This window comes from Triticum urartu, unplaced genomic scaffold (assembly GCF_056163025.1).
Source record: "Triticum urartu cultivar PI428250 unplaced genomic scaffold, HENAU_Tu73 scaffold1, whole genome shotgun sequence".
NCBI lineage: Eukaryota > Viridiplantae > Streptophyta > Magnoliopsida > Poales > Poaceae > Triticum > Triticum urartu.
The window spans coordinates 243812-265589 of record NW_028259461.1 but is presented as its reverse complement, the minus strand read 5'-3'; the positions used below and the strand labels follow the sequence as shown (position 1 = coordinate 265589).

Below are 21778 nucleotides of genomic sequence, written 5' to 3'. Positions count from 1 at the left end.
TGCTTGGGCGAGAGTAGTACTAGGATGGGTGACCTCCTGGGAAGTCCTCGTGTTGCATTCCCTTTTTAAAATTTTTTTGCGCGGCGTGCAAAAGAAAGCTCACGGCCGCGACATATATTTACCACGTTTTATTATTTTGCACGTTTGCGGTAAGTTTTAGCTCGTTGGTCATTATTCACGCGTGTAGCGGCGGGGAAAGCAAAGTACGATCGTCTTTGTAGTGGAGCTGGGAGGGGCAAGCATAAGGGACGAAGACGGGGGTAACATGTCGGATGCGATCATACCAGCACTAAAGCACCGGATCCCATCAGAACTCCGAAGTTAAGCGTGCTTGGGCGAGAGTAGTACTAGGATGGGTGACCTCCTGGGAAGTCCTCGTGTTGCATTCCCTTTTTAAAATTTTTTTGCGCGGCGTGCAAAAGAAAGCTCACGGCCGCGACATATATTTACCACGTTTTATTATTTTGCACGTTTGCGGTAAGTTTTAGCTCGTTGGTCATTATTCACGCGTGTAGCGGCGGGGAAAGCAAAGTACGATCGTCTTTGTAGTGGAGCTGGGAGGGGCAAGCATAAGGGACGAAGACGGGGGTAACATGTCGGATGCGATCATACCAGCACTAAAGCACCGGATCCCATCAGAACTCCGAAGTTAAGCGTGCTTGGGCGAGAGTAGTACTAGGATGGGTGACCTCCTGGGAAGTCCTCGTGTTGCATTCCCTTTTTAAAATTTTTTTGCGCGGCGTGCAAAAGAAAGCTCACGGCCGCGACATATATTTACCACGTTTTATTATTTTGCACGTTTGCGGTAAGTTTTAGCTCGTTGGTCATTATTCACGCGTGTAGCGGCGGGGAAAGCAAAGTACGATCGTCTTTGTAGTGGAGCTGGGAGGGGCAAGCATAAGGGACGAAGACGGGGGTAACATGTCGGATGCGATCATACCAGCACTAAAGCACCGGATCCCATCAGAACTCCGAAGTTAAGCGTGCTTGGGCGAGAGTAGTACTAGGATGGGTGACCTCCTGGGAAGTCCTCGTGTTGCATTCCCTTTTTAAAATTTTTTTGCGCGGCGTGCAAAAGAAAGCTCACGGCCGCGACATATATTTACCACGTTTTATTATTTTGCACGTTTGCGGTAAGTTTTAGCTCGTTGGTCATTATTCACGCGTGTAGCGGCGGGGAAAGCAAAGTACGATCGTCTTTGTAGTGGAGCTGGGAGGGGCAAGCATAAGGGACGAAGACGGGGGTAACATGTCGGATGCGATCATACCAGCACTAAAGCACCGGATCCCATCAGAACTCCGAAGTTAAGCGTGCTTGGGCTGAGAGTAGTACTAGGATGGGTGACCTCCTGGGAAGTCCTCGTGTTGCATTCCCTTTTTAAAATTTTTTTGCGCGGCGTGCAAAAGAAAGCTCACGGCCGCGACATATATTTACCACGTTTTATTATTTTGCACGTTTGCGGTAAGTTTTAGCTCGTTGGTCATTATTCACGCGTGTAGCGGCGGGGAAAGCAAAGTACGATCGTCTTTGTAGTGGAGCTGGGAGGGGCAAGCATAAGGGACGAAGACGGGGGTAACATGTCGGATGCGATCATACCAGCACTAAAGCACCGGATCCCATCAGAACTCCGAAGTTAAGCGTGCTTGGGCGAGAGTAGTACTAGGATGGGTGACCTCCTGGGAAGTCCTCGTGTTGCATTCCCTTTTTAAAATTTTTTTGCGCGGCGTGCAAAAGAAAGCTCACGGCCGCGACATATATTTACCACGTTTTATTATTTTGCACGTTTGCGGTAAGTTTTAGCTCGTTGGTCATTATTCACGCGTGTAGCGGCGGGGAAAGCAAAGTACGATCGTCTTTGTAGTGGAGCTGGGAGGGGCAAGCATAAGGGACGAAGACGGGGGTAACATGTCGGATGCGATCATACCAGCACTAAAGCACCGGATCCCATCAGAACTCCGAAGTTAAGCGTGCTTGGGCGAGAGTAGTACTAGGATGGGTGACCTCCTGGGAAGTCCTCGTGTTGCATTCCCTTTTTAAAATTTTTTTGCGCGGCGTGCAAAAGAAAGCTCACGGCCGCGACATATATTTACCACGTTTTATTATTTTGCACGTTTGCGGTAAGTTTTAGCTCGTTGGTCATTATTCACGCGTGTAGCGGCGGGGAAAGCAAAGTACGATCGTCTTTGTAGTGGAGCTGGGAGGGGCAAGCATAAGGGACGAAGACGGGGGTAACATGTCGGATGCGATCATACCAGCACTAAAGCACCGGATCCCATCAGAACTCCGAAGTTAAGCGTGCTTGGGCGAGAGTAGTACTAGGATGGGTGACCTCCTGGGAAGTCCTCGTGTTGCATTCCCTTTTTAAAATTTTTTTGCGCGGCGTGCAAAAGAAAGCTCACGGCCGCGACATATATTTACCACGTTTTATTATTTTGCACGTTTGCGGTAAGTTTTAGCTCGTTGGTCATTATTCACGCGTGTAGCGGCGGGGAAAGCAAAGTACGATCGTCTTTGTAGTGGAGCTGGGAGGGGCAAGCATAAGGGACGAAGACGGGGGTAACATGTCGGATGCGATCATACCAGCACTAAAGCACCGGATCCCATCAGAACTCCGAAGTTAAGCGTGCTTGGGCGAGAGTAGTACTAGGATGGGTGACCTCCTGGGAAGTCCTCGTGTTGCATTCCCTTTTTAAAATTTTTTTGCGCGGCGTGCAAAAGAAAGCTCACGGCCGCGACATATATTTACCACGTTTTATTATTTTGCACGTTTGCGGTAAGTTTTAGCTCGTTGGTCATTATTCACGCGTGTAGCGGCGGGGAAAGCAAAGTACGATCGTCTTTGTAGTGGAGCTGGGAGGGGCAAGCATAAGGGACGAAGACGGGGGTAACATGTCGGATGCGATCATACCAGCACTAAAGCACCGGATCCCATCAGAACTCCGAAGTTAAGCGTGCTTGGGCGAGAGTAGTACTAGGATGGGTGACCTCCTGGGAAGTCCTCGTGTTGCATTCCCTTTTTAAAATTTTTTTGCGCGGCGTGCAAAAGAAAGCTCACGGCCGCGACATATATTTACCACGTTTTATTATTTTGCACGTTTGCGGTAAGTTTTAGCTCGTTGGTCATTATTCACGCGTGTAGCGGCGGGGAAAGCAAAGTACGATCGTCTTTGTAGTGGAGCTGGGAGGGGCAAGCATAAGGGACGAAGACGGGGGTAACATGTCGGATGCGATCATACCAGCACTAAAGCACCGGATCCCATCAGAACTCCGAAGTTAAGCGTGCTTGGGCGAGAGTAGTACTAGGATGGGTGACCTCCTGGGAAGTCCTCGTGTTGCATTCCCTTTTTAAAATTTTTTTGCGCGGCGTGCAAAAGAAAGCTCACGGCCGCGACATATATTTACCACGTTTTATTATTTTGCACGTTTGCGGTAAGTTTTAGCTCGTTGGTCATTATTCACGCGTGTAGCGGCGGGGAAAGCAAAGTACGATCGTCTTTGTAGTGGAGCTGGGAGGGGCAAGCATAAGGGACGAAGACGGGGGTAACATGTCGGATGCGATCATACCAGCACTAAAGCACCGGATCCCATCAGAACTCCGAAGTTAAGCGTGCTTGGGCGAGAGTAGTACTAGGATGGGTGACCTCCTGGGAAGTCCTCGTGTTGCATTCCCTTTTTAAAATTTTTTTGCGCGGCGTGCAAAAGAAAGCTCACGGCCGCGACATATATTTACCACGTTTTATTATTTTGCACGTTTGCGGTAAGTTTTAGCTCGTTGGTCATTATTCACGCGTGTAGCGGCGGGGAAAGCAAAGTACGATCGTCTTTGTAGTGGAGCTGGGAGGGGCAAGCATAAGGGACGAAGACGGGGGTAACATGTCGGATGCGATCATACCAGCACTAAAGCACCGGATCCCATCAGAACTCCGAAGTTAAGCGTGCTTGGGCGAGAGTAGTACTAGGATGGGTGACCTCCTGGGAAGTCCTCGTGTTGCATTCCCTTTTTAAAATTTTTTTGCGCGGCGTGCAAAAGAAAGCTCACGGCCGCGACATATATTTACCACGTTTTATTATTTTGCACGTTTGCGGTAAGTTTTAGCTCGTTGGTCATTATTCACGCGTGTAGCGGCGGGGAAAGCAAAGTACGATCGTCTTTGTAGTGGAGCTGGGAGGGGCAAGCATAAGGGACGAAGACGGGGGTAACATGTCGGATGCGATCATACCAGCACTAAAGCACCGGATCCCATCAGAACTCCGAAGTTAAGCGTGCTTGGGCGAGAGTAGTACTAGGATGGGTGACCTCCTGGGAAGTCCTCGTGTTGCATTCCCTTTTTAAAATTTTTTTGCGCGGCGTGCAAAAGAAAGCTCACGGCCGCGACATATATTTACCACGTTTTATTATTTTGCACGTTTGCGGTAAGTTTTAGCTCGTTGGTCATTATTCACGCGTGTAGCGGCGGGGAAAGCAAAGTACGATCGTCTTTGTAGTGGAGCTGGGAGGGGCAAGCATAAGGGACGAAGACGGGGGTAACATGTCGGATGCGATCATACCAGCACTAAAGCACCGGATCCCATCAGAACTCCGAAGTTAAGCGTGCTTGGGCGAGAGTAGTACTAGGATGGGTGACCTCCTGGGAAGTCCTCGTGTTGCATTCCCTTTTTAAAATTTTTTTGCGCGGCGTGCAAAAGAAAGCTCACGGCCGCGACATATATTTACCACGTTTTATTATTTTGCACGTTTGCGGTAAGTTTTAGCTCGTTGGTCATTATTCACGCGTGTAGCGGCGGGGAAAGCAAAGTACGATCGTCTTTGTAGTGGAGCTGGGAGGGGCAAGCATAAGGGACGAAGACGGGGGTAACATGTCGGATGCGATCATACCAGCACTAAAGCACCGGATCCCATCAGAACTCCGAAGTTAAGCGTGCTTGGGCGAGAGTAGTACTAGGATGGGTGACCTCCTGGGAAGTCCTCGTGTTGCATTCCCTTTTTAAAATTTTTTTGCGCGGCGTGCAAAAGAAAGCTCACGGCCGCGACATATATTTACCACGTTTTATTATTTTGCACGTTTGCGGTAAGTTTTAGCTCGTTGGTCATTATTCACGCGTGTAGCGGCGGGGAAAGCAAAGTACGATCGTCTTTGTAGTGGAGCTGGGAGGGGCAAGCATAAGGGACGAAGACGGGGGTAACATGTCGGATGCGATCATACCAGCACTAAAGCACCGGATCCCATCAGAACTCCGAAGTTAAGCGTGCTTGGGCGAGAGTAGTACTAGGATGGGTGACCTCCTGGGAAGTCCTCGTGTTGCATTCCCTTTTTAAAATTTTTTTGCGCGGCGTGCAAAAGAAAGCTCACGGCCGCGACATATATTTACCACGTTTTATTATTTTGCACGTTTGCGGTAAGTTTTAGCTCGTTGGTCATTATTCACGCGTGTAGCGGCGGGGAAAGCAAAGTACGATCGTCTTTGTAGTGGAGCTGGGAGGGGCAAGCATAAGGGACGAAGACGGGGGTAACATGTCGGATGCGATCATACCAGCACTAAAGCACCGGATCCCATCAGAACTCCGAAGTTAAGCGTGCTTGGGCGAGAGTAGTACTAGGATGGGTGACCTCCTGGGAAGTCCTCGTGTTGCATTCCCTTTTTAAAATTTTTTTGCGCGGCGTGCAAAAGAAAGCTCACGGCCGCGACATATATTTACCACGTTTTATTATTTTGCACGTTTGCGGTAAGTTTTAGCTCGTTGGTCATTATTCACGCGTGTAGCGGCGGGGAAAGCAAAGTACGATCGTCTTTGTAGTGGAGCTGGGAGGGGCAAGCATAAGGGACGAAGACGGGGGTAACATGTCGGATGCGATCATACCAGCACTAAAGCACCGGATCCCATCAGAACTCCGAAGTTAAGCGTGCTTGGGCGAGAGTAGTACTAGGATGGGTGACCTCCTGGGAAGTCCTCGTGTTGCATTCCCTTTTTAAAATTTTTTTGCGCGGCGTGCAAAAGAAAGCTCACGGCCGCGACATATATTTACCACGTTTTATTATTTTGCACGTTTGCGGTAAGTTTTAGCTCGTTGGTCATTATTCACGCGTGTAGCGGCGGGGAAAGCAAAGTACGATCGTCTTTGTAGTGGAGCTGGGAGGGGCAAGCATAAGGGACGAAGACGGGGGTAACATGTCGGATGCGATCATACCAGCACTAAAGCACCGGATCCCATCAGAACTCCGAAGTTAAGCGTGCTTGGGCGAGAGTAGTACTAGGATGGGTGACCTCCTGGGAAGTCCTCGTGTTGCATTCCCTTTTTAAAATTTTTTTGCGCGGCGTGCAAAAGAAAGCTCACGGCCGCGACATATATTTACCACGTTTTATTATTTTGCACGTTTGCGGTAAGTTTTAGCTCGTTGGTCATTATTCACGCGTGTAGCGGCGGGGAAAGCAAAGTACGATCGTCTTTGTAGTGGAGCTGGGAGGGGCAAGCATAAGGGACGAAGACGGGGGTAACATGTCGGATGCGATCATACCAGCACTAAAGCACCGGATCCCATCAGAACTCCGAAGTTAAGCGTGCTTGGGCGAGAGTAGTACTAGGATGGGTGACCTCCTGGGAAGTCCTCGTGTTGCATTCCCTTTTTAAAATTTTTTTGCGCGGCGTGCAAAAGAAAGCTCACGGCCGCGACATATATTTACCACGTTTTATTATTTTGCACGTTTGCGGTAAGTTTTAGCTCGTTGGTCATTATTCACGCGTGTAGCGGCGGGGAAAGCAAAGTACGATCGTCTTTGTAGTGGAGCTGGGAGGGGCAAGCATAAGGGACGAAGACGGGGGTAACATGTCGGATGCGATCATACCAGCACTAAAGCACCGGATCCCATCAGAACTCCGAAGTTAAGCGTGCTTGGGCGAGAGTAGTACTAGGATGGGTGACCTCCTGGGAAGTCCTCGTGTTGCATTCCCTTTTTAAAATTTTTTTGCGCGGCGTGCAAAAGAAAGCTCACGGCCGCGACATATATTTACCACGTTTTATTATTTTGCACGTTTGCGGTAAGTTTTAGCTCGTTGGTCATTATTCACGCGTGTAGCGGCGGGGAAAGCAAAGTACGATCGTCTTTGTAGTGGAGCTGGGAGGGGCAAGCATAAGGGACGAAGACGGGGGTAACATGTCGGATGCGATCATACCAGCACTAAAGCACCGGATCCCATCAGAACTCCGAAGTTAAGCGTGCTTGGGCGAGAGTAGTACTAGGATGGGTGACCTCCTGGGAAGTCCTCGTGTTGCATTCCCTTTTTAAAATTTTTTTGCGCGGCGTGCAAAAGAAAGCTCACGGCCGCGACATATATTTACCACGTTTTATTATTTTGCACGTTTGCGGTAAGTTTTAGCTCGTTGGTCATTATTCACGCGTGTAGCGGCGGGGAAAGCAAAGTACGATCGTCTTTGTAGTGGAGCTGGGAGGGGCAAGCATAAGGGACGAAGACGGGGGTAACATGTCGGATGCGATCATACCAGCACTAAAGCACCGGATCCCATCAGAACTCCGAAGTTAAGCGTGCTTGGGCGAGAGTAGTACTAGGATGGGTGACCTCCTGGGAAGTCCTCGTGTTGCATTCCCTTTTTAAAATTTTTTTGCGCGGCGTGCAAAAGAAAGCTCACGGCCGCGACATATATTTACCACGTTTTATTATTTTGCACGTTTGCGGTAAGTTTTAGCTCGTTGGTCATTATTCACGCGTGTAGCGGCGGGGAAAGCAAAGTACGATCGTCTTTGTAGTGGAGCTGGGAGGGGCAAGCATAAGGGACGAAGACGGGGGTAACATGTCGGATGCGATCATACCAGCACTAAAGCACCGGATCCCATCAGAACTCCGAAGTTAAGCGTGCTTGGGCGAGAGTAGTACTAGGATGGGTGACCTCCTGGGAAGTCCTCGTGTTGCATTCCCTTTTTAAAATTTTTTTGCGCGGCGTGCAAAAGAAAGCTCACGGCCGCGACATATATTTACCACGTTTTATTATTTTGCACGTTTGCGGTAAGTTTTAGCTCGTTGGTCATTATTCACGCGTGTAGCGGCGGGGAAAGCAAAGTACGATCGTCTTTGTAGTGGAGCTGGGAGGGGCAAGCATAAGGGACGAAGACGGGGGTAACATGTCGGATGCGATCATACCAGCACTAAAGCACCGGATCCCATCAGAACTCCGAAGTTAAGCGTGCTTGGGCGAGAGTAGTACTAGGATGGGTGACCTCCTGGGAAGTCCTCGTGTTGCATTCCCTTTTTAAAATTTTTTTGCGCGGCGTGCAAAAGAAAGCTCACGGCCGCGACATATATTTACCACGTTTTATTATTTTGCACGTTTGCGGTAAGTTTTAGCTCGTTGGTCATTATTCACGCGTGTAGCGGCGGGGAAAGCAAAGTACGATCGTCTTTGTAGTGGAGCTGGGAGGGGCAAGCATAAGGGACGAAGACGGGGGTAACATGTCGGATGCGATCATACCAGCACTAAAGCACCGGATCCCATCAGAACTCCGAAGTTAAGCGTGCTTGGGCGAGAGTAGTACTAGGATGGGTGACCTCCTGGGAAGTCCTCGTGTTGCATTCCCTTTTTAAAATTTTTTTGCGCGGCGTGCAAAAGAAAGCTCACGGCCGCGACATATATTTACCACGTTTTATTATTTTGCACGTTTGCGGTAAGTTTTAGCTCGTTGGTCATTATTCACGCGTGTAGCGGCGGGGAAAGCAAAGTACGATCGTCTTTGTAGTGGAGCTGGGAGGGGCAAGCATAAGGGACGAAGACGGGGGTAACATGTCGGATGCGATCATACCAGCACTAAAGCACCGGATCCCATCAGAACTCCGAAGTTAAGCGTGCTTGGGCGAGAGTAGTACTAGGATGGGTGACCTCCTGGGAAGTCCTCGTGTTGCATTCCCTTTTTAAAATTTTTTTGCGCGGCGTGCAAAAGAAAGCTCACGGCCGCGACATATATTTACCACGTTTTATTATTTTGCACGTTTGCGGTAAGTTTTAGCTCGTTGGTCATTATTCACGCGTGTAGCGGCGGGGAAAGCAAAGTACGATCGTCTTTGTAGTGGAGCTGGGAGGGGCAAGCATAAGGGACGAAGACGGGGGTAACATGTCGGATGCGATCATACCAGCACTAAAGCACCGGATCCCATCAGAACTCCGAAGTTAAGCGTGCTTGGGCGAGAGTAGTACTAGGATGGGTGACCTCCTGGGAAGTCCTCGTGTTGCATTCCCTTTTTAAAATTTTTTTGCGCGGCGTGCAAAAGAAAGCTCACGGCCGCGACATATATTTACCACGTTTTATTATTTTGCACGTTTGCGGTAAGTTTTAGCTCGTTGGTCATTATTCACGCGTGTAGCGGCGGGGAAAGCAAAGTACGATCGTCTTTGTAGTGGAGCTGGGAGGGGCAAGCATAAGGGACGAAGACGGGGGTAACATGTCGGATGCGATCATACCAGCACTAAAGCACCGGATCCCATCAGAACTCCGAAGTTAAGCGTGCTTGGGCGAGAGTAGTACTAGGATGGGTGACCTCCTGGGAAGTCCTCGTGTTGCATTCCCTTTTTAAAATTTTTTTGCGCGGCGTGCAAAAGAAAGCTCACGGCCGCGACATATATTTACCACGTTTTATTATTTTGCACGTTTGCGGTAAGTTTTAGCTCGTTGGTCATTATTCACGCGTGTAGCGGCGGGGAAAGCAAAGTACGATCGTCTTTGTAGTGGAGCTGGGAGGGGCAAGCATAAGGGACGAAGACGGGGGTAACATGTCGGATGCGATCATACCAGCACTAAAGCACCGGATCCCATCAGAACTCCGAAGTTAAGCGTGCTTGGGCGAGAGTAGTACTAGGATGGGTGACCTCCTGGGAAGTCCTCGTGTTGCATTCCCTTTTTAAAATTTTTTTGCGCGGCGTGCAAAAGAAAGCTCACGGCCGCGACATATATTTACCACGTTTTATTATTTTGCACGTTTGCGGTAAGTTTTAGCTCGTTGGTCATTATTCACGCGTGTAGCGGCGGGGAAAGCAAAGTACGATCGTCTTTGTAGTGGAGCTGGGAGGGGCAAGCATAAGGGACGAAGACGGGGGTAACATGTCGGATGCGATCATACCAGCACTAAAGCACCGGATCCCATCAGAACTCCGAAGTTAAGCGTGCTTGGGCGAGAGTAGTACTAGGATGGGTGACCTCCTGGGAAGTCCTCGTGTTGCATTCCCTTTTTAAAATTTTTTTGCGCGGCGTGCAAAAGAAAGCTCACGGCCGCGACATATATTTACCACGTTTTATTATTTTGCACGTTTGCGGTAAGTTTTAGCTCGTTGGTCATTATTCACGCGTGTAGCGGCGGGGAAAGCAAAGTACGATCGTCTTTGTAGTGGAGCTGGGAGGGGCAAGCATAAGGGACGAAGACGGGGGTAACATGTCGGATGCGATCATACCAGCACTAAAGCACCGGATCCCATCAGAACTCCGAAGTTAAGCGTGCTTGGGCGAGAGTAGTACTAGGATGGGTGACCTCCTGGGAAGTCCTCGTGTTGCATTCCCTTTTTAAAATTTTTTTGCGCGGCGTGCAAAAGAAAGCTCACGGCCGCGACATATATTTACCACGTTTTATTATTTTGCACGTTTGCGGTAAGTTTTAGCTCGTTGGTCATTATTCACGCGTGTAGCGGCGGGGAAAGCAAAGTACGATCGTCTTTGTAGTGGAGCTGGGAGGGGCAAGCATAAGGGACGAAGACGGGGGTAACATGTCGGATGCGATCATACCAGCACTAAAGCACCGGATCCCATCAGAACTCCGAAGTTAAGCGTGCTTGGGCGAGAGTAGTACTAGGATGGGTGACCTCCTGGGAAGTCCTCGTGTTGCATTCCCTTTTTAAAATTTTTTTGCGCGGCGTGCAAAAGAAAGCTCACGGCCGCGACATATATTTACCACGTTTTATTATTTTGCACGTTTGCGGTAAGTTTTAGCTCGTTGGTCATTATTCACGCGTGTAGCGGCGGGGAAAGCAAAGTACGATCGTCTTTGTAGTGGAGCTGGGAGGGGCAAGCATAAGGGACGAAGACGGGGGTAACATGTCGGATGCGATCATACCAGCACTAAAGCACCGGATCCCATCAGAACTCCGAAGTTAAGCGTGCTTGGGCGAGAGTAGTACTAGGATGGGTGACCTCCTGGGAAGTCCTCGTGTTGCATTCCCTTTTTAAAATTTTTTTGCGCGGCGTGCAAAAGAAAGCTCACGGCCGCGACATATATTTACCACGTTTTATTATTTTGCACGTTTGCGGTAAGTTTTAGCTCGTTGGTCATTATTCACGCGTGTAGCGGCGGGGAAAGCAAAGTACGATCGTCTTTGTAGTGGAGCTGGGAGGGGCAAGCATAAGGGACGAAGACGGGGGTAACATGTCGGATGCGATCATACCAGCACTAAAGCACCGGATCCCATCAGAACTCCGAAGTTAAGCGTGCTTGGGCGAGAGTAGTACTAGGATGGGTGACCTCCTGGGAAGTCCTCGTGTTGCATTCCCTTTTTAAAATTTTTTTGCGCGGCGTGCAAAAGAAAGCTCACGGCCGCGACATATATTTACCACGTTTTATTATTTTGCACGTTTGCGGTAAGTTTTAGCTCGTTGGTCATTATTCACGCGTGTAGCGGCGGGGAAAGCAAAGTACGATCGTCTTTGTAGTGGAGCTGGGAGGGGCAAGCATAAGGGACGAAGACGGGGGTAACATGTCGGATGCGATCATACCAGCACTAAAGCACCGGATCCCATCAGAACTCCGAAGTTAAGCGTGCTTGGGCGAGAGTAGTACTAGGATGGGTGACCTCCTGGGAAGTCCTCGTGTTGCATTCCCTTTTTAAAATTTTTTTGCGCGGCGTGCAAAAGAAAGCTCACGGCCGCGACATATATTTACCACGTTTTATTATTTTGCACGTTTGCGGTAAGTTTTAGCTCGTTGGTCATTATTCACGCGTGTAGCGGCGGGGAAAGCAAAGTACGATCGTCTTTGTAGTGGAGCTGGGAGGGGCAAGCATAAGGGACGAAGACGGGGGTAACATGTCGGATGCGATCATACCAGCACTAAAGCACCGGATCCCATCAGAACTCCGAAGTTAAGCGTGCTTGGGCGAGAGTAGTACTAGGATGGGTGACCTCCTGGGAAGTCCTCGTGTTGCATTCCCTTTTTAAAATTTTTTTGCGCGGCGTGCAAAAGAAAGCTCACGGCCGCGACATATATTTACCACGTTTTATTATTTTGCACGTTTGCGGTAAGTTTTAGCTCGTTGGTCATTATTCACGCGTGTAGCGGCGGGGAAAGCAAAGTACGATCGTCTTTGTAGTGGAGCTGGGAGGGGCAAGCATAAGGGACGAAGACGGGGGTAACATGTCGGATGCGATCATACCAGCACTAAAGCACCGGATCCCATCAGAACTCCGAAGTTAAGCGTGCTTGGGCGAGAGTAGTACTAGGATGGGTGACCTCCTGGGAAGTCCTCGTGTTGCATTCCCTTTTTAAAATTTTTTTGCGCGGCGTGCAAAAGAAAGCTCACGGCCGCGACATATATTTACCACGTTTTATTATTTTGCACGTTTGCGGTAAGTTTTAGCTCGTTGGTCATTATTCACGCGTGTAGCGGCGGGGAAAGCAAAGTACGATCGTCTTTGTAGTGGAGCTGGGAGGGGCAAGCATAAGGGACGAAGACGGGGGTAACATGTCGGATGCGATCATACCAGCACTAAAGCACCGGATCCCATCAGAACTCCGAAGTTAAGCGTGCTTGGGCGAGAGTAGTACTAGGATGGGTGACCTCCTGGGAAGTCCTCGTGTTGCATTCCCTTTTTAAAATTTTTTTGCGCGGCGTGCAAAAGAAAGCTCACGGCCGCGACATATATTTACCACGTTTTATTATTTTGCACGTTTGCGGTAAGTTTTAGCTCGTTGGTCATTATTCACGCGTGTAGCGGCGGGGAAAGCAAAGTACGATCGTCTTTGTAGTGGAGCTGGGAGGGGCAAGCATAAGGGACGAAGACGGGGGTAACATGTCGGATGCGATCATACCAGCACTAAAGCACCGGATCCCATCAGAACTCCGAAGTTAAGCGTGCTTGGGCGAGAGTAGTACTAGGATGGGTGACCTCCTGGGAAGTCCTCGTGTTGCATTCCCTTTTTAAAATTTTTTTGCGCGGCGTGCAAAAGAAAGCTCACGGCCGCGACATATATTTACCACGTTTTATTATTTTGCACGTTTGCGGTAAGTTTTAGCTCGTTGGTCATTATTCACGCGTGTAGCGGCGGGGAAAGCAAAGTACGATCGTCTTTGTAGTGGAGCTGGGAGGGGCAAGCATAAGGGACGAAGACGGGGGTAACATGTCGGATGCGATCATACCAGCACTAAAGCACCGGATCCCATCAGAACTCCGAAGTTAAGCGTGCTTGGGCGAGAGTAGTACTAGGATGGGTGACCTCCTGGGAAGTCCTCGTGTTGCATTCCCTTTTTAAAATTTTTTTGCGCGGCGTGCAAAAGAAAGCTCACGGCCGCGACATATATTTACCACGTTTTATTATTTTGCACGTTTGCGGTAAGTTTTAGCTCGTTGGTCATTATTCACGCGTGTAGCGGCGGGGAAAGCAAAGTACGATCGTCTTTGTAGTGGAGCTGGGAGGGGCAAGCATAAGGGACGAAGACGGGGGTAACATGTCGGATGCGATCATACCAGCACTAAAGCACCGGATCCCATCAGAACTCCGAAGTTAAGCGTGCTTGGGCGAGAGTAGTACTAGGATGGGTGACCTCCTGGGAAGTCCTCGTGTTGCATTCCCTTTTTAAAATTTTTTTGCGCGGCGTGCAAAAGAAAGCTCACGGCCGCGACATATATTTACCACGTTTTATTATTTTGCACGTTTGCGGTAAGTTTTAGCTCGTTGGTCATTATTCACGCGTGTAGCGGCGGGGAAAGCAAAGTACGATCGTCTTTGTAGTGGAGCTGGGAGGGGCAAGCATAAGGGACGAAGACGGGGGTAACATGTCGGATGCGATCATACCAGCACTAAAGCACCGGATCCCATCAGAACTCCGAAGTTAAGCGTGCTTGGGCGAGAGTAGTACTAGGATGGGTGACCTCCTGGGAAGTCCTCGTGTTGCATTCCCTTTTTAAAATTTTTTTGCGCGGCGTGCAAAAGAAAGCTCACGGCCGCGACATATATTTACCACGTTTTATTATTTTGCACGTTTGCGGTAAGTTTTAGCTCGTTGGTCATTATTCACGCGTGTAGCGGCGGGGAAAGCAAAGTACGATCGTCTTTGTAGTGGAGCTGGGAGGGGCAAGCATAAGGGACGAAGACGGGGGTAACATGTCGGATGCGATCATACCAGCACTAAAGCACCGGATCCCATCAGAACTCCGAAGTTAAGCGTGCTTGGGCGAGAGTAGTACTAGGATGGGTGACCTCCTGGGAAGTCCTCGTGTTGCATTCCCTTTTTAAAATTTTTTTGCGCGGCGTGCAAAAGAAAGCTCACGGCCGCGACATATATTTACCACGTTTTATTATTTTGCACGTTTGCGGTAAGTTTTAGCTCGTTGGTCATTATTCACGCGTGTAGCGGCGGGGAAAGCAAAGTACGATCGTCTTTGTAGTGGAGCTGGGAGGGGCAAGCATAAGGGACGAAGACGGGGGTAACATGTCGGATGCGATCATACCAGCACTAAAGCACCGGATCCCATCAGAACTCCGAAGTTAAGCGTGCTTGGGCGAGAGTAGTACTAGGATGGGTGACCTCCTGGGAAGTCCTCGTGTTGCATTCCCTTTTTAAAATTTTTTTGCGCGGCGTGCAAAAGAAAGCTCACGGCCGCGACATATATTTACCACGTTTTATTATTTTGCACGTTTGCGGTAAGTTTTAGCTCGTTGGTCATTATTCACGCGTGTAGCGGCGGGGAAAGCAAAGTACGATCGTCTTTGTAGTGGAGCTGGGAGGGGCAAGCATAAGGGACGAAGACGGGGGTAACATGTCGGATGCGATCATACCAGCACTAAAGCACCGGATCCCATCAGAACTCCGAAGTTAAGCGTGCTTGGGCGAGAGTAGTACTAGGATGGGTGACCTCCTGGGAAGTCCTCGTGTTGCATTCCCTTTTTAAAATTTTTTTGCGCGGCGTGCAAAAGAAAGCTCACGGCCGCGACATATATTTACCACGTTTTATTATTTTGCACGTTTGCGGTAAGTTTTAGCTCGTTGGTCATTATTCACGCGTGTAGCGGCGGGGAAAGCAAAGTACGATCGTCTTTGTAGTGGAGCTGGGAGGGGCAAGCATAAGGGACGAAGACGGGGGTAACATGTCGGATGCGATCATACCAGCACTAAAGCACCGGATCCCATCAGAACTCCGAAGTTAAGCGTGCTTGGGCGAGAGTAGTACTAGGATGGGTGACCTCCTGGGAAGTCCTCGTGTTGCATTCCCTTTTTAAAATTTTTTTGCGCGGCGTGCAAAAGAAAGCTCACGGCCGCGACATATATTTACCACGTTTTATTATTTTGCACGTTTGCGGTAAGTTTTAGCTCGTTGGTCATTATTCACGCGTGTAGCGGCGGGGAAAGCAAAGTACGATCGTCTTTGTAGTGGAGCTGGGAGGGGCAAGCATAAGGGACGAAGACGGGGGTAACATGTCGGATGCGATCATACCAGCACTAAAGCACCGGATCCCATCAGAACTCCGAAGTTAAGCGTGCTTGGGCGAGAGTAGTACTAGGATGGGTGACCTCCTGGGAAGTCCTCGTGTTGCATTCCCTTTTTAAAATTTTTTTGCGCGGCGTGCAAAAGAAAGCTCACGGCCGCGACATATATTTACCACGTTTTATTATTTTGCACGTTTGCGGTAAGTTTTAGCTCGTTGGTCATTATTCACGCGTGTAGCGGCGGGGAAAGCAAAGTACGATCGTCTTTGTAGTGGAGCTGGGAGGGGCAAGCATAAGGGACGAAGACGGGGGTAACATGTCGGATGCGATCATACCAGCACTAAAGCACCGGATCCCATCAGAACTCCGAAGTTAAGCGTGCTTGGGCGAGAGTAGTACTAGGATGGGTGACCTCCTGGGAAGTCCTCGTGTTGCATTCCCTTTTTAAAATTTTTTTGCGCGGCGTGCAAAAGAAAGCTCACGGCCGCGACATATATTTACCACGTTTTATTATTTTGCACGTTTGCGGTAAGTTTTAGCTCGTTGGTCATTATTCACGCGTGTAGCGGCGGGGAAAGCAAAGTACGATCGTCTTTGTAGTGGAGCTGGGAGGGGCAAGCATAAGGGACGAAGACGGGGGTAACATGTCGGATGCGATCATACCAGCACTAAAGCACCGGATCCCATCAGAACTCCGAAGTTAAGCGTGCTTGGGCGAGAGTAGTACTAGGATGGGTGACCTCCTGGGAAGTCCTCGTGTTGCATTCCCTTTTTAAAATTTTTTTGCGCGGCGTGCAAAAGAAAGCTCACGGCCGCGACATATATTTACCACGTTTTATTATTTTGCACGTTTGCGGTAAGTTTTAGCTCGTTGGTCATTATTCACGCGTGTAGCGGCGGGGAAAGCAAAGTACGATCGTCTTTGTAGTGGAGCTGGGAGGGGCAAGCATAAGGGACGAAGACGGGGGTAACATGTCGGATGCGATCATACCAGCACTAAAGCACCGGATCCCATCAGAACTCCGAAGTTAAGCGTGCTTGGGCGAGAGTAGTACTAGGATGGGTGACCTCCTGGGAAGTCCTCGTGTTGCATTCCCTTTTTAAAATTTTTTTGCGCGGCGTGCAAAAGAAAGCTCACGGCCGCGACATATATTTACCACGTTTTATTATTTTGCACGTTTGCGGTAAGTTTTAGCTCGTTGGTCATTATTCACGCGTGTAGCGGCGGGGAAAGCAAAGTACGATCGTCTTTGTAGTGGAGCTGGGAGGGGCAAGCATAAGGGACGAAGACGGGGGTAACATGTCGGATGCGATCATACCAGCACTAAAGCACCGGATCCCATCAGAACTCCGAAGTTAAGCGTGCTTGGGCGAGAGTAGTACTAGGATGGGTGACCTCCTGGGAAGTCCTCGTGTTGCATTCCCTTTTTAAAATTTTTTTGCGCGGCGTGCAAAAGAAAGCTCACGGCCGCGACATATATTTACCACGTTTTATTATTTTGCACGTTTGCGGTAAGTTTTAGCTCGTTGGTCATTATTCACGCGTGTAGCGGCGGGGAAAGCAAAGTACGATCGTCTTTGTAGTGGAGCTGGGAGGGGCAAGCATAAGGGACGAAGACGGGGGTAACATGTCGGATGCGATCATACCAGCACTAAAGCACCGGATCCCATCAGAACTCCGAAGTTAAGCGTGCTTGGGCGAGAGTAGTACTAGGATGGGTGACCTCCTGGGAAGTCCTCGTGTTGCATTCCCTTTTTAAAATTTTTTTGCGCGGCGTGCAAAAGAAAGCTCACGGCCGCGACATATATTTACCACGTTTTATTATTTTGCACGTTTGCGGTAAGTTTTAGCTCGTTGGTCATTATTCACGCGTGTAGCGGCGGGGAAAGCAAAGTACGATCGTCTTTGTAGTGGAGCTGGGAGGGGCAAGCATAAGGGACGAAGACGGGGGTAACATGTCGGATGCGATCATACCAGCACTAAAGCACCGGATCCCATCAGAACTCCGAAGTTAAGCGTGCTTGGGCGAGAGTAGTACTAGGATGGGTGACCTCCTGGGAAGTCCTCGTGTTGCATTCCCTTTTTAAAATTTTTTTGCGCGGCGTGCAAAAGAAAGCTCACGGCCGCGACATATATTTACCACGTTTTATTATTTTGCACGTTTGCGGTAAGTTTTAGCTCGTTGGTCATTATTCACGCGTGTAGCGGCGGGGAAAGCAAAGTACGATCGTCTTTGTAGTGGAGCTGGGAGGGGCAAGCATAAGGGACGAAGACGGGGGTAACATGTCGGATGCGATCATACCAGCACTAAAGCACCGGATCCCATCAGAACTCCGAAGTTAAGCGTGCTTGGGCGAGAGTAGTACTAGGATGGGTGACCTCCTGGGAAGTCCTCGTGTTGCATTCCCTTTTTAAAATTTTTTTGCGCGGCGTGCAAAAGAAAGCTCACGGCCGCGACATATATTTACCACGTTTTATTATTTTGCACGTTTGCGGTAAGTTTTAGCTCGTTGGTCATTATTCACGCGTGTAGCGGCGGGGAAAGCAAAGTACGATCGTCTTTGTAGTGGAGCTGGGAGGGGCAAGCATAAGGGACGAAGACGGGGGTAACATGTCGGATGCGATCATACCAGCACTAAAGCACCGGATCCCATCAGAACTCCGAAGTTAAGCGTGCTTGGGCGAGAGTAGTACTAGGATGGGTGACCTCCTGGGAAGTCCTCGTGTTGCATTCCCTTTTTAAAATTTTTTTGCGCGGCGTGCAAAAGAAAGCTCACGGCCGCGACATATATTTACCACGTTTTATTATTTTGCACGTTTGCGGTAAGTTTTAGCTCGTTGGTCATTATTCACGCGTGTAGCGGCGGGGAAAGCAAAGTACGATCGTCTTTGTAGTGGAGCTGGGAGGGGCAAGCATAAGGGACGAAGACGGGGGTAACATGTCGGATGCGATCATACCAGCACTAAAGCACCGGATCCCATCAGAACTCCGAAGTTAAGCGTGCTTGGGCGAGAGTAGTACTAGGATGGGTGACCTCCTGGGAAGTCCTCGTGTTGCATTCCCTTTTTAAAATTTTTTTGCGCGGCGTGCAAAAGAAAGCTCACGGCCGCGACATATATTTACCACGTTTTATTATTTTGCACGTTTGCGGTAAGTTTTAGCTCGTTGGTCATTATTCACGCGTGTAGCGGCGGGGAAAGCAAAGTACGATCGTCTTTGTAGTGGAGCTGGGAGGGGCAAGCATAAGGGACGAAGACGGGGGTAACATGTCGGATGCGATCATACCAGCACTAAAGCACCGGATCCCATCAGAACTCCGAAGTTAAGCGTGCTTGGGCGAGAGTAGTACTAGGATGGGTGACCTCCTGGGAAGTCCTCGTGTTGCATTCCCTTTTTAAAATTTTTTTGCGCGGCGTGCAAAAGAAAGCTCACGGCCGCGACATATATTTACCACGTTTTATTATTTTGCACGTTTGCGGTAAGTTTTAGCTCGTTGGTCATTATTCACGCGTGTAGCGGCGGGGAAAGCAAAGTACGATCGTCTTTGTAGTGGAGCTGGGAGGGGCAAGCATAAGGGACGAAGACGGGGGTAACATGTCGGATGCGATCATACCAGCACTAAAGCACCGGATCCCATCAGAACTCCGAAGTTAAGCGTGCTTGGGCGAGAGTAGTACTAGGATGGGTGACCTCCTGGGAAGTCCTCGTGTTGCATTCCCTTTTTAAAATTTTTTTGCGCGGCGTGCAAAAGAAAGCTCACGGCCGCGACATATATTTACCACGTTTTATTATTTTGCACGTTTGCGGTAAGTTTTAGCTCGTTGGTCATTATTCACGCGTGTAGCGGCGGGGAAAGCAAAGTACGATCGTCTTTGTAGTGGAGCTGGGAGGGGCAAGCATAAGGGACGAAGACGGGGGTAACATGTCGGATGCGATCATACCAGCACTAAAGCACCGGATCCCATCAGAACTCCGAAGTTAAGCGTGCTTGGGCGAGAGTAGTACTAGGATGGGTGACCTCCTGGGAAGTCCTCGTGTTGCATTCCCTTTTTAAAATTTTTTTGCGCGGCGTGCAAAAGAAAGCTCACGGCCGCGACATATATTTACCACGTTTTATTATTTTGCACGTTTGCGGTAAGTTTTAGCTCGTTGGTCATTATTCACGCGTGTAGCGGCGGGGAAAGCAAAGTACGATCGTCTTTGTAGTGGAGCTGGGAGGGGCAAGCATAAGGGACGAAGACGGGGGTAACATGTCGGATGCGATCATACCAGCACTAAAGCACCGGATCCCATCAGAACTCCGAAGTTAAGCGTGCTTGGGCGAGAGTAGTACTAGGATGGGTGACCTCCTGGGAAGTCCTCGTGTTGCATTCCCTTTTTAAAATTTTTTTGCGCGGCGTGCAAAAGAAAGCTCACGGCCGCGACATATATTTACCACGTTTTATTATTTTGCACGTTTGCGGTAAGTTTTAGCTCGTTGGTCATTATTCACGCGTGTAGCGGCGGGGAAAGCAAAGTACGATCGTCTTTGTAGTGGAGCTGGGAGGGGCAAGCATAAGGGACGAAGACGGGGGTAACATGTCGGATGCGATCATACCAGCACTAAAGCACCGGATCCCATCAGAACTCCGAAGTTAAGCGTGCTTGGGCGAGAGTAGTACTAGGATGGGTGACCTCCTGGGAAGTCCTCGTGTTGCATTCCCTTTTTAAAATTTTTTTGCGCGGCGTGCAAAAGAAAGCTCACGGCCGCGACATATATTTACCACGTTTTATTATTTTGCACGTTTGCGGTAAGTTTTAGCTCGTTGGTCATTATTCACGCGTGTAGCGGCGGGGAAAGCAAAGTACGATCGTCTTTGTAGTGGAGCTGGGAGGGGCAAGCATAAGGGACGAAGACGGGGGTAACATGTCGGATGCGATCATACCAGCACTAAAGCACCGGATCCCATCAGAACTCCGAAGTTAAGCGTGCTTGGGCGAGAGTAGTACTAGGATGGGTGACCTCCTGGGAAGTCCTCGTGTTGCATTCCCTTTTTAAAATTTTTTTGCGCGGCGTGCAAAAGAAAGCTCACGGCCGCGACATATATTTACCACGTTTTATTATTTTGCACGTTTGCGGTAAGTTTTAGCTCGTTGGTCATTATTCACGCGTGTAGCGGCGGGGAAAGCAAAGTACGATCGTCTTTGTAGTGGAGCTGGGAGGGGCAAGCATAAGGGACGAAGACGGGGGTAACATGTCGGATGCGATCATACCAGCACTAAAGCACCGGATCCCATCAGAACTCCGAAGTTAAGCGTGCTTGGGCGAGAGTAGTACTAGGATGGGTGACCTCCTGGGAAGTCCTCGTGTTGCATTCCCTTTTTAAAATTTTTTTGCGCGGCGTGCAAAAGAAAGCTCACGGCCGCGACATATATTTACCACGTTTTATTATTTTGCACGTTTGCGGTAAGTTTTAGCTCGTTGGTCATTATTCACGCGTGTAGCGGCGGGGAAAGCAAAGTACGATCGTCTTTGTAGTGGAGCTGGGAGGGGCAAGCATAAGGGACGAAGACGGGGGTAACATGTCGGATGCGATCATACCAGCACTAAAGCACCGGATCCCATCAGAACTCCGAAGTTAAGCGTGCTTGGGCGAGAGTAGTACTAGGATGGGTGACCTCCTGGGAAGTCCTCGTGTTGCATTCCCTTTTTAAAATTTTTTTGCGCGGCGTGCAAAAGAAAGCTCACGGCCGCGACATATATTTACCACGTTTTATTATTTTGCACGTTTGCGGTAAGTTTTAGCTCGTTGGTCATTATTCACGCGTGTAGCGGCGGGGAAAGCAAAGTACGATCGTCTTTGTAGTGGAGCTGGGAGGGGCAAGCATAAGGGACGAAGACGGGGGTAACATGTCGGATGCGATCATACCAGCACTAAAGCACCGGATCCCATCAGAACTCCGAAGTTAAGCGTGCTTGGGCGAGAGTAGTACTAGGATGGGTGACCTCCTGGGAAGTCCTCGTGTTGCATTCCCTTTTTAAAATTTTTTTGCGCGGCGTGCAAAAGAAAGCTCACGGCCGCGACATATATTTACCACGTTT

The 21778-nt window shown here is 49.4% G+C and overlaps 66 non-coding genes across 66 annotated transcripts; all 66 read left to right on the top strand.

Annotated features, from left to right (window-relative positions):
- Positions 1 to 270: 270 nt before the first annotated feature.
- LOC147955599 (5S ribosomal RNA) lies at positions 271 to 389 on the top strand. The gene has a single exon (XR_015612532.1). It is a non-coding gene; the product is annotated as a 5S ribosomal RNA (ribosomal RNA).
- Positions 390 to 598: 209 nt separating this feature from the next.
- Positions 599 to 717, top strand: LOC147955598 (5S ribosomal RNA). The gene has a single exon (XR_015612531.1). It is a non-coding gene; the product is annotated as a 5S ribosomal RNA (ribosomal RNA).
- A 209-nt stretch (positions 718 to 926) lies between these two features.
- Positions 927 to 1045, top strand: LOC147955597 (5S ribosomal RNA). The gene has a single exon (XR_015612529.1). It is a non-coding gene; the product is annotated as a 5S ribosomal RNA (ribosomal RNA).
- Positions 1046 to 1254: 209 nt separating this feature from the next.
- LOC147955596 (5S ribosomal RNA) lies at positions 1255 to 1374 on the top strand. The gene has a single exon (XR_015612965.1). It is a non-coding gene; the product is annotated as a 5S ribosomal RNA (ribosomal RNA).
- A 209-nt stretch (positions 1375 to 1583) lies between these two features.
- LOC147955595 (5S ribosomal RNA) lies at positions 1584 to 1702 on the top strand. Its single transcript, XR_015612528.1, has one exon. It is a non-coding gene; the product is annotated as a 5S ribosomal RNA (ribosomal RNA).
- A 209-nt stretch (positions 1703 to 1911) lies between these two features.
- Positions 1912 to 2030, top strand: LOC147955594 (5S ribosomal RNA). The gene has a single exon (XR_015612527.1). It is a non-coding gene; the product is annotated as a 5S ribosomal RNA (ribosomal RNA).
- Positions 2031 to 2239: 209 nt separating this feature from the next.
- Positions 2240 to 2358, top strand: LOC147955593 (5S ribosomal RNA). The gene has a single exon (XR_015612526.1). It is a non-coding gene; the product is annotated as a 5S ribosomal RNA (ribosomal RNA).
- Positions 2359 to 2567: 209 nt separating this feature from the next.
- On the top strand, positions 2568 to 2686 carry LOC147955592 (5S ribosomal RNA). Its single transcript, XR_015612525.1, has one exon. It is a non-coding gene; the product is annotated as a 5S ribosomal RNA (ribosomal RNA).
- Positions 2687 to 2895: 209 nt separating this feature from the next.
- LOC147955591 (5S ribosomal RNA) lies at positions 2896 to 3014 on the top strand. The gene has a single exon (XR_015612524.1). It is a non-coding gene; the product is annotated as a 5S ribosomal RNA (ribosomal RNA).
- A 209-nt stretch (positions 3015 to 3223) lies between these two features.
- Positions 3224 to 3342, top strand: LOC147955590 (5S ribosomal RNA). The gene has a single exon (XR_015612523.1). It is a non-coding gene; the product is annotated as a 5S ribosomal RNA (ribosomal RNA).
- A 209-nt stretch (positions 3343 to 3551) lies between these two features.
- LOC147955589 (5S ribosomal RNA) lies at positions 3552 to 3670 on the top strand. The gene has a single exon (XR_015612522.1). It is a non-coding gene; the product is annotated as a 5S ribosomal RNA (ribosomal RNA).
- A 209-nt stretch (positions 3671 to 3879) lies between these two features.
- LOC147955588 (5S ribosomal RNA) lies at positions 3880 to 3998 on the top strand. The gene has a single exon (XR_015612521.1). It is a non-coding gene; the product is annotated as a 5S ribosomal RNA (ribosomal RNA).
- A 209-nt stretch (positions 3999 to 4207) lies between these two features.
- On the top strand, positions 4208 to 4326 carry LOC147955587 (5S ribosomal RNA). The gene has a single exon (XR_015612520.1). It is a non-coding gene; the product is annotated as a 5S ribosomal RNA (ribosomal RNA).
- Positions 4327 to 4535: 209 nt separating this feature from the next.
- Positions 4536 to 4654, top strand: LOC147955586 (5S ribosomal RNA). Its single transcript, XR_015612518.1, has one exon. It is a non-coding gene; the product is annotated as a 5S ribosomal RNA (ribosomal RNA).
- Positions 4655 to 4863: 209 nt separating this feature from the next.
- On the top strand, positions 4864 to 4982 carry LOC147955585 (5S ribosomal RNA). The gene has a single exon (XR_015612517.1). It is a non-coding gene; the product is annotated as a 5S ribosomal RNA (ribosomal RNA).
- Positions 4983 to 5191: 209 nt separating this feature from the next.
- Positions 5192 to 5310, top strand: LOC147955584 (5S ribosomal RNA). Its single transcript, XR_015612516.1, has one exon. It is a non-coding gene; the product is annotated as a 5S ribosomal RNA (ribosomal RNA).
- A 209-nt stretch (positions 5311 to 5519) lies between these two features.
- On the top strand, positions 5520 to 5638 carry LOC147955583 (5S ribosomal RNA). Its single transcript, XR_015612515.1, has one exon. It is a non-coding gene; the product is annotated as a 5S ribosomal RNA (ribosomal RNA).
- Positions 5639 to 5847: 209 nt separating this feature from the next.
- LOC147955582 (5S ribosomal RNA) lies at positions 5848 to 5966 on the top strand. The gene has a single exon (XR_015612514.1). It is a non-coding gene; the product is annotated as a 5S ribosomal RNA (ribosomal RNA).
- Positions 5967 to 6175: 209 nt separating this feature from the next.
- Positions 6176 to 6294, top strand: LOC147955581 (5S ribosomal RNA). The gene has a single exon (XR_015612513.1). It is a non-coding gene; the product is annotated as a 5S ribosomal RNA (ribosomal RNA).
- A 209-nt stretch (positions 6295 to 6503) lies between these two features.
- Positions 6504 to 6622, top strand: LOC147955580 (5S ribosomal RNA). The gene has a single exon (XR_015612512.1). It is a non-coding gene; the product is annotated as a 5S ribosomal RNA (ribosomal RNA).
- Positions 6623 to 6831: 209 nt separating this feature from the next.
- Positions 6832 to 6950, top strand: LOC147955579 (5S ribosomal RNA). The gene has a single exon (XR_015612511.1). It is a non-coding gene; the product is annotated as a 5S ribosomal RNA (ribosomal RNA).
- Positions 6951 to 7159: 209 nt separating this feature from the next.
- Positions 7160 to 7278, top strand: LOC147955578 (5S ribosomal RNA). Its single transcript, XR_015612510.1, has one exon. It is a non-coding gene; the product is annotated as a 5S ribosomal RNA (ribosomal RNA).
- A 209-nt stretch (positions 7279 to 7487) lies between these two features.
- On the top strand, positions 7488 to 7606 carry LOC147955577 (5S ribosomal RNA). The gene has a single exon (XR_015612509.1). It is a non-coding gene; the product is annotated as a 5S ribosomal RNA (ribosomal RNA).
- Positions 7607 to 7815: 209 nt separating this feature from the next.
- LOC147955576 (5S ribosomal RNA) lies at positions 7816 to 7934 on the top strand. Its single transcript, XR_015612507.1, has one exon. It is a non-coding gene; the product is annotated as a 5S ribosomal RNA (ribosomal RNA).
- A 209-nt stretch (positions 7935 to 8143) lies between these two features.
- LOC147955575 (5S ribosomal RNA) lies at positions 8144 to 8262 on the top strand. The gene has a single exon (XR_015612506.1). It is a non-coding gene; the product is annotated as a 5S ribosomal RNA (ribosomal RNA).
- A 209-nt stretch (positions 8263 to 8471) lies between these two features.
- On the top strand, positions 8472 to 8590 carry LOC147955574 (5S ribosomal RNA). The gene has a single exon (XR_015612505.1). It is a non-coding gene; the product is annotated as a 5S ribosomal RNA (ribosomal RNA).
- A 209-nt stretch (positions 8591 to 8799) lies between these two features.
- On the top strand, positions 8800 to 8918 carry LOC147955573 (5S ribosomal RNA). The gene has a single exon (XR_015612504.1). It is a non-coding gene; the product is annotated as a 5S ribosomal RNA (ribosomal RNA).
- Positions 8919 to 9127: 209 nt separating this feature from the next.
- On the top strand, positions 9128 to 9246 carry LOC147955572 (5S ribosomal RNA). Its single transcript, XR_015612503.1, has one exon. It is a non-coding gene; the product is annotated as a 5S ribosomal RNA (ribosomal RNA).
- Positions 9247 to 9455: 209 nt separating this feature from the next.
- On the top strand, positions 9456 to 9574 carry LOC147955571 (5S ribosomal RNA). The gene has a single exon (XR_015612502.1). It is a non-coding gene; the product is annotated as a 5S ribosomal RNA (ribosomal RNA).
- Positions 9575 to 9783: 209 nt separating this feature from the next.
- On the top strand, positions 9784 to 9902 carry LOC147955570 (5S ribosomal RNA). The gene has a single exon (XR_015612501.1). It is a non-coding gene; the product is annotated as a 5S ribosomal RNA (ribosomal RNA).
- Positions 9903 to 10111: 209 nt separating this feature from the next.
- Positions 10112 to 10230, top strand: LOC147955569 (5S ribosomal RNA). The gene has a single exon (XR_015612500.1). It is a non-coding gene; the product is annotated as a 5S ribosomal RNA (ribosomal RNA).
- A 209-nt stretch (positions 10231 to 10439) lies between these two features.
- LOC147955568 (5S ribosomal RNA) lies at positions 10440 to 10558 on the top strand. The gene has a single exon (XR_015612499.1). It is a non-coding gene; the product is annotated as a 5S ribosomal RNA (ribosomal RNA).
- Positions 10559 to 10767: 209 nt separating this feature from the next.
- Positions 10768 to 10886, top strand: LOC147955567 (5S ribosomal RNA). The gene has a single exon (XR_015612498.1). It is a non-coding gene; the product is annotated as a 5S ribosomal RNA (ribosomal RNA).
- A 209-nt stretch (positions 10887 to 11095) lies between these two features.
- LOC147955566 (5S ribosomal RNA) lies at positions 11096 to 11214 on the top strand. Its single transcript, XR_015612496.1, has one exon. It is a non-coding gene; the product is annotated as a 5S ribosomal RNA (ribosomal RNA).
- Positions 11215 to 11423: 209 nt separating this feature from the next.
- LOC147955565 (5S ribosomal RNA) lies at positions 11424 to 11542 on the top strand. Its single transcript, XR_015612495.1, has one exon. It is a non-coding gene; the product is annotated as a 5S ribosomal RNA (ribosomal RNA).
- A 209-nt stretch (positions 11543 to 11751) lies between these two features.
- Positions 11752 to 11870, top strand: LOC147955564 (5S ribosomal RNA). The gene has a single exon (XR_015612494.1). It is a non-coding gene; the product is annotated as a 5S ribosomal RNA (ribosomal RNA).
- A 209-nt stretch (positions 11871 to 12079) lies between these two features.
- LOC147955563 (5S ribosomal RNA) lies at positions 12080 to 12198 on the top strand. Its single transcript, XR_015612493.1, has one exon. It is a non-coding gene; the product is annotated as a 5S ribosomal RNA (ribosomal RNA).
- A 209-nt stretch (positions 12199 to 12407) lies between these two features.
- On the top strand, positions 12408 to 12526 carry LOC147955562 (5S ribosomal RNA). The gene has a single exon (XR_015612492.1). It is a non-coding gene; the product is annotated as a 5S ribosomal RNA (ribosomal RNA).
- A 209-nt stretch (positions 12527 to 12735) lies between these two features.
- Positions 12736 to 12854, top strand: LOC147955561 (5S ribosomal RNA). The gene has a single exon (XR_015612491.1). It is a non-coding gene; the product is annotated as a 5S ribosomal RNA (ribosomal RNA).
- Positions 12855 to 13063: 209 nt separating this feature from the next.
- LOC147955560 (5S ribosomal RNA) lies at positions 13064 to 13182 on the top strand. The gene has a single exon (XR_015612490.1). It is a non-coding gene; the product is annotated as a 5S ribosomal RNA (ribosomal RNA).
- A 209-nt stretch (positions 13183 to 13391) lies between these two features.
- Positions 13392 to 13510, top strand: LOC147955559 (5S ribosomal RNA). The gene has a single exon (XR_015612489.1). It is a non-coding gene; the product is annotated as a 5S ribosomal RNA (ribosomal RNA).
- A 209-nt stretch (positions 13511 to 13719) lies between these two features.
- Positions 13720 to 13838, top strand: LOC147955558 (5S ribosomal RNA). The gene has a single exon (XR_015612488.1). It is a non-coding gene; the product is annotated as a 5S ribosomal RNA (ribosomal RNA).
- A 209-nt stretch (positions 13839 to 14047) lies between these two features.
- On the top strand, positions 14048 to 14166 carry LOC147955557 (5S ribosomal RNA). The gene has a single exon (XR_015612487.1). It is a non-coding gene; the product is annotated as a 5S ribosomal RNA (ribosomal RNA).
- A 209-nt stretch (positions 14167 to 14375) lies between these two features.
- LOC147955556 (5S ribosomal RNA) lies at positions 14376 to 14494 on the top strand. Its single transcript, XR_015612485.1, has one exon. It is a non-coding gene; the product is annotated as a 5S ribosomal RNA (ribosomal RNA).
- Positions 14495 to 14703: 209 nt separating this feature from the next.
- Positions 14704 to 14822, top strand: LOC147955555 (5S ribosomal RNA). The gene has a single exon (XR_015612484.1). It is a non-coding gene; the product is annotated as a 5S ribosomal RNA (ribosomal RNA).
- A 209-nt stretch (positions 14823 to 15031) lies between these two features.
- Positions 15032 to 15150, top strand: LOC147955554 (5S ribosomal RNA). Its single transcript, XR_015612483.1, has one exon. It is a non-coding gene; the product is annotated as a 5S ribosomal RNA (ribosomal RNA).
- A 209-nt stretch (positions 15151 to 15359) lies between these two features.
- Positions 15360 to 15478, top strand: LOC147955553 (5S ribosomal RNA). Its single transcript, XR_015612482.1, has one exon. It is a non-coding gene; the product is annotated as a 5S ribosomal RNA (ribosomal RNA).
- A 209-nt stretch (positions 15479 to 15687) lies between these two features.
- On the top strand, positions 15688 to 15806 carry LOC147955552 (5S ribosomal RNA). The gene has a single exon (XR_015612481.1). It is a non-coding gene; the product is annotated as a 5S ribosomal RNA (ribosomal RNA).
- Positions 15807 to 16015: 209 nt separating this feature from the next.
- LOC147955551 (5S ribosomal RNA) lies at positions 16016 to 16134 on the top strand. The gene has a single exon (XR_015613490.1). It is a non-coding gene; the product is annotated as a 5S ribosomal RNA (ribosomal RNA).
- A 209-nt stretch (positions 16135 to 16343) lies between these two features.
- On the top strand, positions 16344 to 16462 carry LOC147955550 (5S ribosomal RNA). The gene has a single exon (XR_015613489.1). It is a non-coding gene; the product is annotated as a 5S ribosomal RNA (ribosomal RNA).
- A 209-nt stretch (positions 16463 to 16671) lies between these two features.
- On the top strand, positions 16672 to 16790 carry LOC147955549 (5S ribosomal RNA). Its single transcript, XR_015613488.1, has one exon. It is a non-coding gene; the product is annotated as a 5S ribosomal RNA (ribosomal RNA).
- Positions 16791 to 16999: 209 nt separating this feature from the next.
- LOC147955548 (5S ribosomal RNA) lies at positions 17000 to 17118 on the top strand. The gene has a single exon (XR_015613487.1). It is a non-coding gene; the product is annotated as a 5S ribosomal RNA (ribosomal RNA).
- A 209-nt stretch (positions 17119 to 17327) lies between these two features.
- On the top strand, positions 17328 to 17446 carry LOC147955547 (5S ribosomal RNA). The gene has a single exon (XR_015613486.1). It is a non-coding gene; the product is annotated as a 5S ribosomal RNA (ribosomal RNA).
- Positions 17447 to 17655: 209 nt separating this feature from the next.
- On the top strand, positions 17656 to 17774 carry LOC147955546 (5S ribosomal RNA). Its single transcript, XR_015613484.1, has one exon. It is a non-coding gene; the product is annotated as a 5S ribosomal RNA (ribosomal RNA).
- A 209-nt stretch (positions 17775 to 17983) lies between these two features.
- Positions 17984 to 18102, top strand: LOC147955545 (5S ribosomal RNA). Its single transcript, XR_015613483.1, has one exon. It is a non-coding gene; the product is annotated as a 5S ribosomal RNA (ribosomal RNA).
- Positions 18103 to 18311: 209 nt separating this feature from the next.
- Positions 18312 to 18430, top strand: LOC147955544 (5S ribosomal RNA). Its single transcript, XR_015613482.1, has one exon. It is a non-coding gene; the product is annotated as a 5S ribosomal RNA (ribosomal RNA).
- Positions 18431 to 18639: 209 nt separating this feature from the next.
- LOC147955543 (5S ribosomal RNA) lies at positions 18640 to 18758 on the top strand. Its single transcript, XR_015613481.1, has one exon. It is a non-coding gene; the product is annotated as a 5S ribosomal RNA (ribosomal RNA).
- Positions 18759 to 18967: 209 nt separating this feature from the next.
- Positions 18968 to 19086, top strand: LOC147955542 (5S ribosomal RNA). Its single transcript, XR_015613480.1, has one exon. It is a non-coding gene; the product is annotated as a 5S ribosomal RNA (ribosomal RNA).
- Positions 19087 to 19295: 209 nt separating this feature from the next.
- Positions 19296 to 19414, top strand: LOC147955541 (5S ribosomal RNA). The gene has a single exon (XR_015613479.1). It is a non-coding gene; the product is annotated as a 5S ribosomal RNA (ribosomal RNA).
- A 209-nt stretch (positions 19415 to 19623) lies between these two features.
- On the top strand, positions 19624 to 19742 carry LOC147955540 (5S ribosomal RNA). Its single transcript, XR_015613478.1, has one exon. It is a non-coding gene; the product is annotated as a 5S ribosomal RNA (ribosomal RNA).
- Positions 19743 to 19951: 209 nt separating this feature from the next.
- On the top strand, positions 19952 to 20070 carry LOC147955539 (5S ribosomal RNA). The gene has a single exon (XR_015613477.1). It is a non-coding gene; the product is annotated as a 5S ribosomal RNA (ribosomal RNA).
- A 209-nt stretch (positions 20071 to 20279) lies between these two features.
- LOC147955538 (5S ribosomal RNA) lies at positions 20280 to 20398 on the top strand. Its single transcript, XR_015613476.1, has one exon. It is a non-coding gene; the product is annotated as a 5S ribosomal RNA (ribosomal RNA).
- Positions 20399 to 20607: 209 nt separating this feature from the next.
- Positions 20608 to 20726, top strand: LOC147955537 (5S ribosomal RNA). Its single transcript, XR_015613475.1, has one exon. It is a non-coding gene; the product is annotated as a 5S ribosomal RNA (ribosomal RNA).
- A 209-nt stretch (positions 20727 to 20935) lies between these two features.
- LOC147955536 (5S ribosomal RNA) lies at positions 20936 to 21054 on the top strand. Its single transcript, XR_015613473.1, has one exon. It is a non-coding gene; the product is annotated as a 5S ribosomal RNA (ribosomal RNA).
- A 209-nt stretch (positions 21055 to 21263) lies between these two features.
- On the top strand, positions 21264 to 21382 carry LOC147955535 (5S ribosomal RNA). The gene has a single exon (XR_015613472.1). It is a non-coding gene; the product is annotated as a 5S ribosomal RNA (ribosomal RNA).
- Positions 21383 to 21591: 209 nt separating this feature from the next.
- LOC147955534 (5S ribosomal RNA) lies at positions 21592 to 21710 on the top strand. The gene has a single exon (XR_015613471.1). It is a non-coding gene; the product is annotated as a 5S ribosomal RNA (ribosomal RNA).
- Positions 21711 to 21778: the final 68 nt, after the last annotated feature.